An 18,113-nucleotide genomic window follows, 5' to 3' on the forward strand; every position below is an offset into this window, starting at 1 on the left:
GAGATCACAAGTAGGCAGAGAGGCAGGCACAGAGAGAGGAGGAAGCAGGCTCCCCGCCGAGCAGAGAGCCCGATGTGGGGCTCGATCCCAGGACCCTGGGACCATGACCTGATCCGAAGGCAGAAGCTTTAACCCACTGAGCCACCCAGGTGCCCCAGGAATTAGACTTTTTTAAAAAGTCCACAAGATCCTGACGCACAGCCCGGCTTGAGAATTGCTGGTTCCAGAAGTGAGTGCTGGGGCCGCCCCTTCTTGCAGCCTGTCATTACCTCATTTGCTGAGGGGCCTTCTCACAGGTTCCAGCCAGGCGTTCAGAGCGCATCTTTCCCGTTGTACAAAACTGAAGCTGGGAGATGACACAGCAGGCTGGACGGCATGGAATTCCTCCTGAGGAGTTTCTCTAGTCTCTCTTCCCACCAGGTGCCACCAGCTGCTAGTGTGTGAAATCCACACGTCATCGTGGCACTGCCGGCACTGGCTGGGGTCACGGAGCTGTGGGGACCAGCTGCTGGCATGGGTGGGCCCAGCAGCCTCCGAGGTCCATTCAGATGGCCATCCAGTGGTGGAAGAGCCACCAGGGTCAGGTGTATTTGACTCCTCCTCCACCCCATCAAGAGATTCTGCGTCAGTGGATCAGATTTTTACCAGCTTTCCTGGTGATGCTCACGCACATAGTCCAGATGCCACATTTTGAGAAACCCTGTCTAAAAGAGCCCATGGCGGGGCAGGGAGGTGGGGGGTGGGAGAGAGATATGTGAACCTATTTTAAAACAACTTATTGGGGTGCCTGGGTGGCTCAGTGGGTTAAGCCTCTGCCTTTGACTCAGGTCATGATCTCAAGGTTCTGGGATCAAGCCCCACATTGGGCTCTCTGCTCAGCAGGAAGCCTGCTTCCCCCTCTCTCTGAATGCCTTTGCCTCCTTGTGATCTCTGTCAAATCTTAAAAAAAAAAATCAACTTATTGAGGGGCACCTGGGTGGCTCAGCGGGTTAAGCTGCTGCCTTTGGCTCGGGTCATGATCCCAGAGTCTTGGGATCGAGCCCCATGTCGGGCTCTCTGCTCAGCAGGGAGCCTGCTTCCTCCTCTCTCTGCCTGCCTCTCTGCCTACTTGTAATCTCTGTCTGTCAAATTAAACAAAAAAAAAGCTCTGTCCTTCAGGCAGGGTTTTTGAAAATATGGTTTCTCATCATCAATAGGAGAATCACAAAAGAAAACAGAAATGGCCAACGAGCAAATGAAAAGAAGCTCAATGTCCGGCATCCAGCAAAGGCCAATATAATTACAGACTTGTGGCATCACTGCCATGCGCTGAAACTAATGGGACGTGTGTGTCGATGGCACTGGATGAAAACAAACGCAATCAGAAACCACGAGGAGTCAGCACTACACACCCACGCGAATGGTGACACCGAAGGAGACTGGCCACCTCAGGGCTGATGAAGGTGTAGAACATGGGAGCTCAGCTCACACTGGTGCGGGGATTATAAAATGGTACAGCTACTTTGGAAAACAATTCAGCAGTTTCTTACAAACATACAACCCAGTAATCCTCTTAGGTCCCTAGAGAAAGGAAAACCTACCTCCAAAGACCTGTATGTGAACGTTCACAGCAGCTGTATTCCTAACAGCCCAAACCTGGAGATGACCGTGATATCACCAACCCGAGCAGAGAGAAACTGGGCTCTACACCTGCAGAGCAAGCAGCTACGGACCTCTGCGGCAACGCAAGCGAGTCTCTGAAACCAAAAGTACATACTACACGCCTCTTTTTTTTCTACGAAATCCTAGAACAAGTTCAACTTACCTGTAGAGACCGACCACAGATTCACCTGGGACTGGAGGTCAGGGAGGATTGGCTGCAGAGGGACACAAGGGAACTTTCTGAGGCCTGTGGGACCTATTCCATATCTTGTTTGGCGGTGGTGACACAGGCAGCTACATTTGTTGGAAGGTACCTCCAAGATCGGTAGATTTTCTTTTGGGCAACTCTATCTCAATAATTTGATTTATTTCTAATTTTTTAAAAAGATTTTTATTTATTTATTTGAGAAACAGAGATCACAAGTAGGCAGAGAGGCATGCAGAGAGAGAGAGAGAGAGGAGGAAGCAGGCTCACTGCTGAGCAGAGAGCCCGATGCGGGGCTCGATCCCAGGACCCCGAGATCATGACCTGAGCCAAAGGCAGAGGCTTTAACCCACTTAATACACATAACCATTATTATACTTAATGAAACTACTGTTAAATTCACATTCAGTCCTGCTTGTTCCACTAATGTATTTTAAACAAAGATCCAGTCAGGGTCTCAGCACTGTTACTGATCCCTTTAATCTCTTTAAACCTAGAACTTGTTTTCTGAAACACTGACTTTTTGAATAGACAAGGCCAGTTTGTCTTGTAGAATGACAAATATTCTGGATTTCTCTCATTTTCTGTAAGCTGCAGGAGTTAGGCTTAGATTCACTATAAGCATTTTCTACTTGTGACACTGGGTACTTCTTAATTTATCACTCGATAGATTTTTAACACTGATTTCAAGCAATTTGTACCAAAATTTTCTCAAAAAATTCAGGGGGCCAAATTCGTGTATCCCAATTAGGATACATACAGGCTTGTCATTGGTTAGTCTCGGCTTCGGAGGCAGTATCAAAGTAAAATAAGACTATGACACTATGAAAAGGGTTTCAGAAATGACACAGTCCTATACCTAGGGCTGTGTATTACTCTACCTTCGTTTGCTTCGGCCTTTTTTGCTCCCTCTTGGGATGTTGGTTCGTCCCCTCTTCCCTCTCCCAGCCCAGGTCATACCTGTCATGTTAGGCCAAGAGGAGCCTCGGGCTCACCAACAGAAACGTGTCAACTTTGTTGCGGCTTTTTTTTTTTTTTTTAATATACTCCACACCTGCATGGAGCCTGACATAGGGCTTGAAACTCACAAGAGATCAAGATCCAAGCTGAGAGCAAGAGTCTCCTGCCTAACCTACTGAGCCACCCAGGTGCCTCCCATCGTGACTTCAACTAGTCACTTGGCATGGCTGAGCTTCCTACCCTGTAAAATGGCTGTAGTGATACGATAAAGTGATGTATGAATCCACTGAAATCATGTTGGTTAAAGAGGCACTTCATCCATTCCAAGTTTATGGCACACCGGCTTGTCTCTGCAGCAGGCTCATGTGAGGACCCAGAAAACAATGTCTGTTCTCTACCCCAGCATTTGGTCCGGCTGCCAACTCCACAGTGTATGTTCAAGCAAAGGAATCAGTCCCAGACCCCTGGCCAGTGTTGGGTTCCAGAGCCCAGCCAGTCAGGGACGTCCTGGCTCTGCTCACTTTAGGTCCCAGGTGGGAACACAACCCAGGCTGTGTAACAGAAACTGGAGAAAAAGATGCCTTGCTCTTTGAGATCCAGAATGGAATGGTTTCTCTTCATCTGGGTGTAAGGCTTAAGTGCTAACCCAGGGATAGAGCTGTCACTTGGAACTCAGTCACAGGAGCCAACAAGAGACCACTGTTGAAGCCCATTTGAGTCAGATGTTATGTTACGGGTGGTCTGTAGTCTCCAGCTACAGGATAGCACTGACTGGGGACCTCGAGAGCCACTCTTACAAAGCCCTATTGGAGGAGACTTTGGTGCTGCTGCCAGCCTTTGGCTTCTCCTGTTTGGCCTCGTCCTGCCAGCTCCTTGAAGGAGAGCCCCGTTCCACGAGGCTGGGTGCTATGCTGGCCAGGAGTTTGGTCTGATCTCCTTATGGACTTGTAGACCCAGAACATCTGACATCCTTTGCACTGGTGCCAGCACCCCACAAGGCCCTCCTCACCTGAGGTCCCTGCACCCCGCTGCTGGTGGGCCTTGCCTGGTTGGTTCCCCCTGGCCTGGCCTCTGCCACGAAAACCCAGTTCTCTTGGCACTCTCCCTCTCGCACCCCTTTACTTGGATTTTTAATGCTAAAAATCCTACAAAGAATTCTGATTGTTAAAACTGTCACCAACATTTATAAAAACTTACCATCATTAAAATGGGCCATTGCTTAAAACTGTCATTTTTAGGGGTGCCTGAGTGGCTCAGTAGGTTAAGCCTCTGCCTTCAGGTCAGGTCATGATCTCGGGGTCCTGGGGTCGAGGCCAGCATCGGGCTCTCTGCTCAGCGGGAAGCCTGCTTCCCCCCCCCCCCCACCTCCTCGCCCGGTCACCCGCCTGCTGCTCCACCTACTTGTGATCTCTCTCCGTCAAATAAATAAAATCTTAAAAAAAAAAAAAAACAAACAAACTCATTTTTACAAGGTACCACACAGACTGAGAAATTACCTCATTTGTCACTCAGAAGGACAAACTAGCAGTGACTCATGGAAGCGTTGAAATGGCGGCACACACTTGGTTCAGGCCCAGTGGGGTAATGCTGGAAGCTGTTATTAAACAGTTTATAAAAGTAGATGCTTAAAATGAGACTTCGAGAGAAAAAACAAGAACTTGGAAATGATAAAGAAAAGTAAACCTTAGTTTTAGGGTTATCAGAGGAGTGAGGAAGTCTTTCTTGAAAAAAAAACAAGCCTACTTAGAAATGGAGGGTTTCTTCCCTCAAGCTTCAGCTTTGGAGGAAACACCTGATGACAGCAGAACAAAGGCCTCAGGAAGGAAACACTGCACACGATGTCCCCAGAGGACCGAAGGCTTTTGCGAATGTGACTAAACTTACACCCTCTGCCGCACGGGCCAGATAACACAGCAGTGCAGAGAACTGTACAGGAGGAAGATGGCGTCAGCGTGCTGGCAACACTGGCGCCATCTTTGGGCCGCCATCTTGTTCCCGGGGCGGGGGGCGGGGGCCGGGGGGCGGGGGGGGGGCCTCCCTTGGGCGCACAGGTGGCTCCACTTAGGTCACTGCCCTGGGACCTCCCCCGCACGCTCCTCGCTCCGTAAACACTGGCGATTAAGGTCTGGATCGCGGCGCGGGAGTATGGCGCGGCGAGCTGCGTGGTTCTCTGCACGCCCTCCTGTCCCTGTAAGTTGGCCTGCGGAAACCTCGGTGGCTTGCTTCGTTTATTCGGTCTGACAGTGTCTTCTGACGCTGGAGGATGGGTTAGTGACCCTCCTCCACCTTTAAACAACGGGCGTAGTCAGCAGGGTACGGAAGACAAAACCAGCTTCAGCTAAGGGTCTGTGCTGGGGGACAGCCGGTTGTCTTGGGGAGCGGGGGACGGGGCCCGGCAGGGGATGGAGGAGGCCTGGCTGCTGATTCAGAATCCCACGTTGGCCAGCCGCGACCCCGTGGGGAGACTTGGCCGGGTCTTCGGAGCATTTCGGACCAGCCCATGAGTTCGGGGACACATTAAAAACGCCCAAGGAGTTGTTAGGTACGCTCTCTGAGATGGGGGGCAGGCAGAAGGGCTGGGAAGGGGTGGCAGCTTGGGTGTCAGACTGTGGGATCCTGGGGGAGACGGTAGTATATTAACTGGGTTTGCCATGTAAAAAAAAAAAAAAAAATGCGAGTCACTGCTAAACCAGCCTTGCAACACGGAAGACATGCTCCAGGCCATGGGTGAAGATTGCAGGCACTTAGCTAATTTGATTAGCTAATTTGATCAGATAAACACTAGAATCAAGGTAACCCGGCTCTCTAGAAGAACTACAAGAAGCAATGACAGGTGAGGCGGGAACGCAACGTGCTATTTTCGCCCAGCGTTCAGAGGCTGAAGAATTTTCCTCTGGCGTGGAGGGCTGCGTCTGGCAGTCGGCCCCAGGGACATATGGTTCAGGACTTCGGCGCCTGCCCTGGCCGCTGTGATTAATCAGCGCCTTTCCCCAGTAGCTTCGTGGTGACTGACTTAAGTGAAACTGAAAGAATCCCCACCAAAGGAAATAGGGTGAAAACAAAAGGACCCTGCCCACGACAAAATGGCGGAGAGGGGTGCCATCACGGTTGCTTGTGAACATTTGTGGCAAGATCTAGTATCTGGGACTCCAAGAGAAAATACAACCCAATTCAATCTTGCTAAGCCTACAGGAGGCACTGCCTAAGAAAGTAGTTTACTCCCTAGAAGGAAGGCTCAAAAAATCCAAGGGTGTCGCCAGTTGTCCCTCTGCTTACCCTCTATCCCTAGAGGTATGGATTAGGCTAGCGTTGTGCTCTGGTGTCCGAAGAGGTGTGGGCCAGAGGCCCCAGGATGAATTAACCATTTATTGGTTTCGCACAGACTATGCTCTAATAGACAATACGGCTAAAGACACACTAATCTGTATGGGAACCCCTCGAAATTTTGGGGAGAAATAGAGTACTGATAGTTAGGAGGAACAAGTTATTAAGGTCAGACAAATTAGTCTCTATCTCCAAGATCAGCAGGCTTACTCCCCCGTGCTTTCTTTCTTTTTTCTTTTTTTTTTTTTAAAGATTTTATTTGACAGAGATCACAAGTAGACAGAGAAGCAGGCAGAGAGAGAGGGAAGGAGGCCCCCTGCTGAGCAGAGAGCCCGATGCGGGACTCGATCCCAGGACCCCGAGATCATGACCTGAGCCGAAGGCAGCGGCTTAACCACTGAGCCACCCAGGCGCCCCTCCCCCCATGCTTTCTTGCGCATTTGTCCCCCATTCCTGACCGGTCTCTAATGACAACAGGTGAATTCTGATTGTGTAGCTAAGTAGTGAAATCGAGCCTCGTGGGTCATGCAAAATGAGAACCTGTGCTGTACAGCCGCTGGTTCCCTAGAGAGGAAGAATACACACAGCCGAGGCGATGGGGCTTCATCATTATGTCGATGATGTTAACCTGTGCTGACTTATCCTCCGTCCCAAGCAGCTGCATACTTGGTCGCTAGGATGGCAGGTAAATACCGACAGGATTCAATGGCCCAGTCAGTCAAGCTCCTGACCATCATCTGGTCGGGTAAGGCAAAAGTGCAGTCAAGGTGGTCATCAATAAAATACAAACCTTTCCAGTCTCTCAAATAATAAAGGGATTGCAGGCTTGTTGGCTTACTGGGTTACTGGGGCCCTGCATTTCCCAGCTGATGCCGTTATTAAGGCCTTTAAGGGGGACCTGGCTGGCTTAGTTGGTAGAGCATGCGACTCATGAGCTCAATAAAATAAAAAAATAAAACTTATTCTTAAAAATAATAAATCTTAAATCTTTGTATGCCTTCGTTAAGAAGGGAAGCCAATTGGATTGGGTTGCTAAACAACAAGAGGCTTTCTTTTCTTTTTCTTTTTTAAGATTTTATTTTTAAGGGGTGCCTGGGTGGCTCATGGGTTAAGCCTTCGGCTCAAGTCATGATCTCAGGGTCCTAGGATCAAGCCCCGCATTGGGCTCGCTGCTCCGCAAGGAGCCTGCTTCCTTCTCTCTCTCTGCCTGCTTCTCTGCCTACTCGTAATCTCTGTCAAATAAATAAAATCTTTAAAAATAAATAAATAAAATATTTTATTTTTAAGCTATCTCTACACCCAATGTGAGGCTTGAACTTAAAACCCTGAGATCAAGAGTCCCATGCTTTACTGAGACAGCCAGGTGCCCCCAATAAGAGGCTTCCTTGAAGAAAAAAAATCGTAGTCAAACAACTACAGGCCCTGGGAGTCTTTAACGCCCAGTGTGAGCTGTGAATTACATGAACTTAACATCCAGAAGGGTTTGGTTGGGGTCTGCTGTGATGATCAAACGGGAAATCGAATAAATCCGATGAGAATCTGTTCTCCCTAAAAAAGGACACCACTAGAAATGTCGGTTATATGACCAAGGCTTTGACTGGAATGTCCTATTTGAGAGAGACCTGCATACGCTCAAGTATGACCAGAGAGCATGAAGGAACTAAGGTTGACTTTATGGAACCCATGAAGCCCCGTGGAAATAATGGGTCTGGCACCTTGCTTACAGAGGCTCCCCGGAGCCCTACCAGATGAGTAAGATTGTCACTTCCTGGCAGGCTCGGGAATTTAATGATATTTTTGGGACCTCGAGAAGAATGTAACCCAATTCTATAGGTATTCATAGGCAAGTCTGATGGCAAGTGTGTGGCTTGGCTCTTAAGCTGTTACAGGCACAATCTGAAATTCCTTAGGAGACGCTCTCACAAACTGGATTTAAAGGAACCTGTATGGCCAATCACTGTTCTTGCTACACTTCCGTAGGTAATTGGGCCAAGTTTGTTAAGACGATTTGCTTCACAAACAAGTAACTCTTAATTTGGGTACCTCTGACAGAGAGTTTAGAGAGGGAATAAAGTAAAACGCTTTTATGGGAGAAATATTCTAGTTCTGATTATCCCTGAATGATTGATTACCTATAAAATGAGGCTGGATCCTGAATTCCTCTGGTTTCTTTGCAGATCTGGCTAATTTTCTACCCAGCTGCACATGACAGGCTGGATTTTGAAAGCCCACTGGCAGGACAGCCTCTGGAAATGAGACCACTAGGAACTGACTTAACTTCTGAAATGCAGAAGATGGTCAGTCTATACATCAGAGTTCCGAAATAATGGCTCCACGAAGGCTGGGGCTTCAAGTTAGTACTAGGGAATGTTTGCAATTAGATGGCAGCAGCTTTGCTTGTCAAATCCTATGGGTGCCCCTTGCCAGCAGGGGGAGAGTGGTCATAGCCCCTACCCCTCAACAATGAAGAATGCTGAAAAGCCAGGGCTGGTATTCGCTAATGAGGACCAAAAGATTTGCCAGGTCTGTTGTCTGTAAGACCTTTGTCTTTTTTTTTTTTTTTTTTTAAGATTTTATTTGACAGACAGAGATCACAAGTAGGCAGAGAGGCAGGCAGATCGAGAGGAAGAAGCAGCCTCCCTGCTGAGCAGAAAGCCCGAGGCGGGGCTCGATCCCAGGACCCTGGAATCATGACCCGAGCCAAAGGCAGAGGCCTTAACCCACTGAGCCACCCAGGCGCCCCTGTAATACATTTGTCTTACTGTCCCTAGGCTTTCGTGGATGTTCCTTCCTCTTACATCAGGAAACGTCTTCCTGTTACATGAGGAACCATCTTCCTGTCATGGACCACCACTTAACGCTGAAGTTCACAGTCCCTCCCACTGTTGGGTAAGGAGAGGACCTCTTCATCAGGTGACTGGGGCATCTCCTGTTCCTGTTCAGACTGCTGCTGTGGCTTAGATCTGGAACTCATTTCCCCGTAGCTGGCTCTCGGGTCATAGAAGAATGGCACACAGATGCTACACGGGCCATAAAGATATTGGGGGTGGAGTGTAGGAGTGCTGACAATACTGACTCCATCTTTGACCTTCCATTTTGCACTATCTGCTGGTGCACAGGCAGTAACACTGTTTTGTTTTGTTTTTAAATCCAGTTAACATAGGGCACCTGGGTGGCTCAGTCAATTTGAGTGTCTGACTGTGGGTTTTGGCTCAGGACACGATCTCAGGGTTGTGAGATTGAGCCTCGTATCGGGTTCTGGGCTTAGCGTGGAGTCTGCTGGAGACTTTCTCTCCCCTTCCCCACTGCTTGTGCTGTTTCTAAAACAAATTAATCCGTAAAATAAATAAATAAATTCTAGGGGTGCCTCGGTGGTGCAGTCAGTTAGGCATCCGACTCTGGGTTTCCGCTCCGGTGGTGATCTCAGGGTCATGAGGTCAAGTGCTCTGTCCAGGCTCCACGCTCAGCATGGAGTCTGCTTAAGAGTCTCCCTCTCCATCCGCCCCTCCCTCCCTGCTTGCTCTCTAAAATAAATCAATCTTAAAATTCCAGTTAACATAGTATAATATTAGTTTCCATACACATGGAATAATAGTGATTCCATAATCCCTCCCAGACATCCGCCGGTGCTCCTCACAAGTGCACTGCTTAACCGCATCAGCACACCCACTCCCTTCCGATAACCATCAGTTTGTTCTCTACAGCTAAGAGTCTGTTTCTTGGTTTGCCTCCCTGCCTTTTCCCTTTGCTTGGTTCATTTCTGAAATTCTGTAAAAGTGCAGTTACATGGTACTTGTCCGAGACTAACATAAGTCACTTGGCATTGCGCTCTGGATCCATCCATGCTGTTGCATGTGATGAGATAACATTTTTTTATGGCTAATATTCCATTGTACCACACCTTGTTTATCCGTTCATCCATCGATAGACACTCGGACTTTTTCTGTAATTGGGCCGTCGTAAATAATGCTCCTATAAGCACTGGGTGCATGTATCCATCTGAATTACTGTCCTTGTATTCTTTGGGAAAATCCCCAGTAGTGAGATCGCTGCATCCGATGATAGTGCTATTTTTTTTCTTGAGGAACATCCATACTGTTTTCCACAGTGCATCGGTTTGCAATCCTACCAACAGCGCAAGAGGGTTCCTTTTTCTCCACACCCTTGTCAGTTGTTTCCTGTGTTGTTAACTGTAGCCATTCTGCAGGTGTGAAGGGCTGTCACCTCGTAGCTGTGACTTGCATTTCTTTGACAGCGATGTTCAGCATCTTTCCATGCGTCTGTTGACCATCTTTGAAGAAATGCCTTTTCATGTCCTCGGCCCATTTTTAAATTGATTATTTATTTTGGGGGTGTTAAATAAATTATTTATTAATTTTGGATACTAGCCCCTCATCAGACAGGTCATTTACACATATCCTCTCGCATTCAGTAGGTTGTCTTTTAGTTGTTTCCTCAGCTGTGCAGAAGCTTTCAATTTTCATGTAGTCTCAGTAGTTTATTTCTGCTTTTCTTTTTCTTTGCCTCAGGAGACCTACTTGGAAAAACACTGCTATCTATGGCCAGTGTCAGAGTGATTACTGCCTGTGCTCTTTTATAGGCTTTTTATGGTTTCAGGTCTCACATTTAGGTCTTTAACCCATTTTGAGTTTTTGTGTACAACGTTAAGAAGAAAGTGGTCCAGTTTCATCTTTTGCATCTTGCCGGTCCAGGTTTCCCAACATCATTTGTTGAAGAGACCATCTTTTTCCCCGCTGAATATTCTCACCTCCTTTGTTGAAGCTTAACTGACCAGATGATTGTGGGTTTATTTCTGGGCTTTCTATTATGTTCCATTGATCTCTGTGTCTTTTTCTTTTTTTGCCAGCACCATACTGTTTTGATCACTACAGCTTTCTAAAACAACTCAAAGCCCAGGGGCGCCTGGGTGGCTCAGTCAGTTAAGCATCTGCCCTCAACGTGGGTCATGATCCCGACGTCCTGGGATAAAGCCCCGCATCGGGCTCCCTGCTCAGTGAAGAGCCTGCTTCTCCCTCTCCCTCTGTGATCTCTGCCACTTTTGCTCTCTCTCAAATAAATAAAATCTTTAAAAATAAAACTCAAGGTCCAGAATTGTGATGCCTCCAGCTTTGTTCTTACGATTGCTCTGGCTATTCTTCTGTGGTTCCAAAAAAATTTTAGCATTGTTTTAGCTTCATGAAAAATACTGATGGACAGGGATTGTATTAAATGTGTTGAATGCTTTCGGCAGTATAGACATTTTAACAAAATTTGTTCCAACCTGTAAGCATGGGCTGTCCTTCCATTTCTTAGTGTTAGCCTCAGTTTGTCTCATCAGTATTTTAGAGTTTTCAGAGTAAAGGTCTTTTACCTCTTTGGTTAGATTTATTCCTAGGTATCTTACTATTTTTGGTGCAACTGTAAATGGGATTAATTCCTTCTCTTTCTGCTTCTTTGTTGGTGTACAGAAATGCAACAGATTTCTGTATGCTAATTTTTGTGTCCTGCAACTTTACTGAATTCATTTATCATTCCTAGCACTTTTTCAGAGGAGTCTTTCGGGTTTCTGCATAGTGGATCAGGTCATCTACAAATGGTTAAAGTTTGACTTCCCTTACCAATGTGGATGCCTTTTACTTCTTGTTATCTGACTGCTGTGCCTAGGACTTCTAGTACTCTGTGGAATGACGTGGTGGGCGTAGATATCCCTGTCTTATTCCTGACCCAGGAGAAAAAGCTGTCAATTTTTCTGTATTTAGAATGGTATTAGCTGTGGGTTTTTCATATACGGATTTTGTAAAGCTACTCTGTTTAGGGTTGTTATCATGAATGGATGTTTGTACTTTGTCAAATGCTTTTTCTGAACCAATCGAAATAATCATATGGTTCTTAAACTTACAGATGTGGTATATTATGTTGATTGATTTGTGAATATTGAATCACACTTACAAACCAGGAATAAATCCCACTTGATTGTGGTCACTTTTAAAACTATGTTGTTGTATCTGGTTTGCTAGTATTGAGGACTTTTGTATATATGTTCATTAAGGGTATCAGCCTGTAGATCTCTCTCTTTTTTTTAAAGTGTTGATTTTGCTATCAGGGTAATTCTGGCCTTATAGAATGAATGTAGAAGTTATTCCTTTTCTATTTTTAGAAATAGTTTGAGAATAGGTATTAAATCTTCTTTAAAGTGTTTGGTAGAATTTGCCTATGAAGCCATCTGGCCCTGGACTTCTGTCTGTTGGGAGTTGATCACTGATTCAGTTTCTTTGCTGGTTATTAGTCTCTTTTCTATAAGTTTTCTATTTTATCATTTCCATTTTGGCAGTTGATGCTTCTAGAAACTTACCCATTTCTTCTAGGTTGTCCCATTTGTTGGCATGTCGTTTTTCACTGTATTCTCTTATGATCGTATTTCTGTGGTGTTGGTATTTCTCCTCTCTTTCGTGATTTTATTTGGGCCCTTTGTCTGGCTAAATCTGGCTAGAGGTTTACAATTCTGTTGTTCTTCTAGAAGAACCAAATCCTCATTTCACTGATCTGTCCTACTGGGATTTTTTAGTTTCTATTTCCTTTATGTCTGCTCTCATCTCTGTTATTTCTTTTCTTCTGCTGTTTTTTGGTTTCGTTTGTTTGTTAGCTCCTTTAGGTGTAACGTTAGGTTGAGATTTTTCTTGCTTCTTCAGGTAGGCCTGTATTGCTGTATAGTTCCCTTTAGGGCCACTTCACTGCATCCCAAGTGTTTTGGACTGTGGTTTTCATTTTCATTGGTTTCCATGTACTCTTATTTCCTGGTTGACCCCTTCATTGTCCTTCCTTTCTTCATTGTTTAGTAGCATGCTAGGTAACCTTCATGTGTTTGCGATCTTTTCAGACTTTTTTCTTGTGGTTGACTTCCTGTTTCATAATGTTGTGGTCAGAAAAGGTACATGGTGGGACTTGCAGCTTCTTGAATTTGTTGGTTTGTTTAGTGGGCTAATAGGTGATCTGTTCTAAAGAATGTTGCATGTACACTTAAAGTAATGTGTATTCTGGTGTAGGACGAAATGTTCTGCATATATCTGTTAAGTCCTTCTGGCCCAGTGTGTCATTCAAAGCCAGTGTTTCCTTGATTTTCTGTTCAGATGATCTGTCAGTTGATCTAGAGTGTTCAAATCCCCTACTAACCTGATCTGTTGTTCATTAGTTCCTTTCTTTGTTTTATATATTTCAGTGCTCCCATGTTGGATGCATAAAAATCTATTAATTGTCCTATGTTCTTGTTAAATTGTCTCCTCTATTATATAGTGGCTTTGTCTCATTACAGCCTTTGTTTTAAAGCCCAGTTGGTCCGATATACTGCTACTCCAGTTTTCTTTTGACATGCTCTTGAATGTTTCTCCATCCCCTCACTTTCAATCTGCAAGTGTCCTTAGTTCTGAAAGAGTCTTTTGAGGCACCTGGCTGTCTCGGTGGAGCATGGGACTCTTAATCTAGGGGTAATAAGTTCAACCCCAATGTTGGATGTAGAGATTACTTCAAAGTAAAATCTTAAAATTTTTTTGAGTTTCTTGTAAGGAATATGTAGATGGGTCTTGCTTTTTTGTTGTTTTTTAATCCACTCTGTCACCCTATGTCTTCTTTTAGAGCATTTAGTCCATTTACATTCAAAGTAATTATTGACAACCATTTCTTTTCATTTTAAGTCTTATGGTTTGTGGGGGACTTTCTCTCATCCTTTTTCTTTCATGGTTTGCGGTTTTTTGTTTTTAATGTATGTATTTGTTTCAAAGGTATAGGTCTGTGATTCATCAGTTGTAAACAATACACAGTGCTCACCACAACACATGTTCTTCCCAGTGTCAATCACCCAGCCCTCCCCACTCCAACAACTGTTTATTTCCAGAGTTCAGAGTCTCTTATGGTTTGTCTGTTTTCTTGTTTCATTTTTCCCACTCTTCCCCATGATCCTCTGCCTTGTTTCTCAAATCCCACGTATCAGTGAGATCATATGATAATTGTCTTTCTTTGACTTATTTCACTTAGCATAGTACCCTCTTGGTTCCATCCACATCACTGGAAATGGTAGGATTTCATTTTGATGGCTACATAATATTCCATTTTGTGTGTATACACACACACACACACACACACACACACACATATATATATATACACACACCACCTCTTTTTTATCCATTCATCTGTTGATGGACATCTGGGCTCTTTCCACAGTTTGGCTACTGTGGACATTGCTTCTATAAACATTGGGAGTGAAGGCACTCTTTTGGATCATTACATTTTTACTTTTGGGATAAATACTGTTGTGCAATTGCTGGGCCATAGGGTAGCTCTATTTTCAACTTTTTGAGGAACCTCCATGCTGTTTTCCAGAGTGGTTATACCAGCTTGAATTCCCACCAACAGTGTAGGAGGGTTCCCCTTTCTCTACATCCTCTCCAACTCCTGTTGTTCACTGACTGGCTAATTTTAGCTATTCTGACTGGTGTGACGTGGAATGTTACCGTGGTTTTGATTTGTATTTCCTTGATGCCGAGTGAGGAAGAGCACTTTTTCATTTCATGAGTCTGTTGGCCATTTGGATGTCTTCTTTGCAGAAATGTCTATTCATGTCTTCTGACCATTTCTTGATCGGATTACTTGTTCTTTGGGTGTTGAGTTTGGTTAAGTTCTTTATGGACTTTGGATACTAACCCTTTATCTGTCATTTGGTTTGCTGGTTTTCTTGAGCAATTTGAATTTCTCATTCTTTGTGTATTTCTATTTTGATTTGTGGATACCATTAGGTTTGCATATAACTTCTACATATAGCAGTCTGTATTAGGTTGATGGTTGCTTAAGTCTGAACCCACTCTTGACTCCTATCCTCCCTACATTTTAGGTATATGTTGTCATATTTTGCATCTTTTTTTGAGTTCCTTGAAGGATTTTTTTTTTTAATAAAGTTATTTTTACTGCATTTGCTTCCTACCTCCATTCTGTCACCTTTTGTCTCTTCTACTTCTCCTTTAATATTTCTTGCAGGGATGGTTGAGTGGTCACGATTAATTTTTGTTTGGGAAACTCTTTTCTCTTACTTTGAATGTTAGCTTTGCTGGGTAGAGTATTGATGGCTGCAAATTTTTCCCTCAGCACTTTGAATAGATCATGCCATAGTCCCTTCTGGTTTGCAGGGGTTCTGATGAAAAATCTGCCGATAGCCTTATGGGTTTTCTCTGATAAGTAATGGTTTTATATTGTGTTAATGCGTTTAAGATGTTCTTATGACTGTATTTTGTAAAATTTAATTGTCTTGGTGTTGGCCTGCTTTTGTGGTTTTGTTTTTGTTTTGTTTGGCTGTTCTGTCTCCTACACCTGGATGTCTTATTTCCTTCCCCAGAGTAGGAAAGTTTTCAGCTACTGCTTCAAGTAAATTTTGTCCCCATTTTTCTTTCTTATTCTGGGACTCCTATGAATGTTATTACATTGATGGAGTCGATGAGTTCCCTAATCTGTTCTCATTTTGTATGATTCTTTTTTCCTTTTGTTCAGCTTCTTTACTATACTTGAAGTCATTAATTTGTTGTTCTTCTTCCAGACTGCTGTTCATTGCATCATGAATGCTTCTAATTCTAATCTCCTTTATTGCATTTTTTTAAAAACTCCTATCTCCATGGTAAGGGTCTCACTGATGTCTTCCATTCTTTTCTCAAGCCCCATGAGTATCCTTATGATCATTGCTTTAAATTCTCCATTGGGCATATTACTTCCATTTCACTTAGATCTCTGGTCATGGCCTTATATTGTTCTTTTATTTGGGATAAATTCATCTGCCTTCTCATGTTGTCTAAGTCTCTGCCTGCTCCTGTGGCCAGTTAGGTCTCCTGCTTCCCAAAGAAATGGTTTGAACGAAGGACCAGGACCAGGGCAGGGTCCTTCACGGAGTGTCTCCGAGTGTGCTGCATGTTTTCTGCTGTTGTATTTCAGCTCCTCTATCCTTTCAGCCCTTCATCTGCAGAACCTCTCCTTCCCTGCCATGGGCAGTGTTTGGTGCCTGGCCTGAATGTCTGAGCTGGCGAATTTTAGTTGGGTGGGCTTTGATATGCTTGAGATGAAACTTTCAATGAGGCTCTGGTTGGGAGACGTGGTATGGACAGGGGGGTTGTGCTGGCTTTCTGGATGAGGGGGCTTGCCACACTTGGATCTAAAGCAGGCTTGACTGAGAAGGGCAGTTCTACTGAGGCACAGAGGTATGGGGCTTACTGTAAGCAAGTTAGGCAGCCAGTTCCTGCAGGTGGCTCTGTGTTCATGCCGAGGGACGTGGGAGGGCAAGGGCAGGCAAGAGCAGGGAAGGGCAGGGCCAGCTTCTTTGTTCTTGGAGAGGTATCTACAGTGAATACTGCCTTTGGTCACACTCGGAGAAGATAAAATAACCCCCCCACCCCCGTTTCCGCTAGCACTCCTCAGATCGTGGTATTTGTCCCCAGCTTGTTTGCTTGCCTTCTTTCCAACAGCAGCTGCACCTCCAGACTGGACTTTGCAGGAGCCCAGCCTGCTAACAGAACTTCTGGCTTTAAGTCTCACTGGTTGCAAACTCAAATTCAGCTCCTCTCACTTTCCAAACCAATGACTATGAGGAAACCTTGTCCTTTAGCATTCCCCTATTTGCTCCTCTTTCTCTCTCGCTCCCTCTCAACCTTCTCCATAACCAGGGTTCCCTCCTCTCTGCAGCAGCCAGGACCCATTTCTCCACAAACTCCATCTCTATGCTTTGGTTTTATTTGTCGAGTCTGTTCTGCCAGTCTTGCGGCTGATTTGGGGGGATTAAGGATGAATGGATAGTTGGATTTGTGGGGTGAGGGAAGCCAAGGTGCTCTGCAGCTGCCTTCCCCTCTGTACCAGGAGTACCACTTTAGATAACTAAGCTGTGACCCCACCTTCATGCTCCTTGCTCCAGAAGATACCGGGATTAAGGTCCGGAGAGCTGCAGAAAACACAGCCTAGAAAACAGAGGCAGAAGACAGCTGCACAATGCCCTGATCACCTTCGGTCTTAAGATCCTTCTCAGAATGTACCTGGCTCCTTGCTTAGCAGGAGCCTGCTTCTCTCCCTCTGTCCCTCCTCTGCTTGTGCATGCTTTCCTTCTGACAAAACCTTAAACAATAAAGTCCTTCTCAGTATGGAAGATACTCTTCCACCTTCTTACAGATAATGAGATTTTAAGGTTACTCTAATTCAGAGTAGCTGCCCTGGCTTAAGGGTGATGATAAAAAATGCAGATTGCTTATCCCAAAATCCTAATACTAAATGTACCTAAGCAACAGAATTGTTCTAAAAGGGTTTTTAAAATGAGATTTTTAAAGAGCCAGGCAGCTGAAGTGCTCCAACAGGGTAGCCCAGTCCCAGATGATGATGTCCTTCACTGGCTATTGCTGACCTGCTGATGGTCATGTAGCCGGTGCTGCCCTACAAATTAGAACTGCATTAACAGCTAATAAACACTTATGCAATTAGGCAGAGAGGTAGTAAGCGTCACTTAAACAAGGTGAAGACATTTTCCAACGTTTTGGAGTTTTTGGTCTCCTTTTATCTGCCAACTTAACCTGTTTGGTCTTACTCCACACTCCAAGGTACTAAATCCAAAGGAGTTAAAAAAAAAAAAAAAAATTCCTCAGAAACCAAGAGTAAAAGAAAATGGGCCACTGAGGGCAATGGTTCTCAGCCTGAACTCTGCATAAACTGGAGTGTGTGGAACTAAATATGGCAGCAAACCTTCCGTTAATGATACGCAGCTTAGTAAATTTGCTGAGTGTCCCTTTTAGATGTAAATTTGCGACTTGTAATTAATTTCTCTTTGCCTCTGTGGCCCATGTACCTCAGTCATATTAAAGTTGTCACACTAGGGGTCCAAAGACAATTCTTAGAAGGTGATGTTAAACAGACACTAACGTTGCTGAAGTATTTTTGTTCCGAGATTTTCTAGAATCACAAGGGATACCTC

Source organism: Lontra canadensis, unplaced genomic scaffold (genome assembly GCF_010015895.1).
Source record: "Lontra canadensis isolate GAN:19392208 unplaced genomic scaffold, GSC_riverotter_1.0 scaffold2, whole genome shotgun sequence".
NCBI classification, from domain to species: Eukaryota; Metazoa; Chordata; class Mammalia; order Carnivora; family Mustelidae; genus Lontra; species Lontra canadensis.